The sequence below is a fragment of the Cephus cinctus genome, unplaced genomic scaffold (genome assembly GCF_000341935.2).
Source record: "Cephus cinctus unplaced genomic scaffold, Ccin1 Ccin1_scaffold1640, whole genome shotgun sequence".
NCBI classification, from domain to species: Eukaryota; Metazoa; Arthropoda; class Insecta; order Hymenoptera; family Cephidae; genus Cephus; species Cephus cinctus.
In genome coordinates this window covers 2,672-3,466 of record NW_014333918.1, presented here as the reverse complement: position 1 = coordinate 3,466, position 795 = coordinate 2,672, and the positions used below count along the sequence as shown (strand labels likewise).

Below are 795 nucleotides of genomic sequence, written 5' to 3'. Positions count from 1 at the left end.
AGAGCCAATGAATCGAGTGAGGTTATAAAAAATATTTCTGTCATACCTGTGTACTTTTCTGATGCAGTATTTTTTAATATATCATCGCCAATTTTTGGTGACCATGCCGTCCTTCTCTGGTCAGGATTTTTCGGAAACTTGAATCGTCATATTAGCCTCGGAAGGACATCCCAAAGCATAGCAAGCTCGAACACCATTACGAAGTTTCTGCAAGCAACATCAATTTAAATTAGACAACTCTATTGAAACGGCTACGTAAAAATTTGAACGAACTGAACTTTTATCGGATTAAGTAATTAAAATGTGAATTTACACCGTATTTTTCAAAACTCACTCGCGAATTACTGAAATTTCCGACGACGCGTCACTTTACTGCGTACCGAGCTATACTACGCCGCCATGAGACTGCTGAAGCATCTCGAACCTGTCCTCGACGCGCGCACGTTATCATCTACGACGTTGTGTAACGAGCGCATTGGCTGCGTTCAACAGACAAAGCGGTGCGAAAGCAAAGACATCTGATTAATCAAATTTACAACTATGTACATACAATTTACGATCAATTGACCAATCGAATATGAGTACTGTTTTAGCGAAGTTTAAGATTAAGCAATTAAAATGTGAATTTACACCATAATTTTCAAAACTTACTCGCGAATTACTGAAATTTCCTACGACGCGTCACTTTACTGCGTATCATCCAATCCTCGTCGACATCTAGTACTGGACTGTTCACTGTTGACGCAGAAAATGGAACCGGGAATAGAAAGAGAGAGCAAGTCGAGAGAGGATCGT

At 39.9% G+C, this 795-nt stretch overlaps 1 long non-coding RNA gene across 5 annotated transcripts in view; it reads right to left on the bottom strand.

The window, feature by feature from the left end:
* Positions 1 to 788, bottom strand: part of LOC107273491 — a 3,208-nt gene extending 2,420 nt beyond the window's left edge. For 2 of the 5 annotated variants that reach the window (XR_001539257.2, XR_001539256.2), the window contains exons 1-3: positions 652 to 788; positions 279 to 518; positions 47 to 207 (exon numbers count right to left, since the gene is read on the bottom strand). This is a non-coding gene — a long non-coding RNA (uncharacterized LOC107273491). The remainder of the gene's footprint in view (positions 1 to 46; positions 208 to 278; positions 519 to 651) is intronic. The other 3 variants (XR_003061550.1, XR_003061549.1, XR_003061548.1) reach the window with 3 other exon arrangements.
* Positions 789 to 795: the final 7 nt, after the last annotated feature.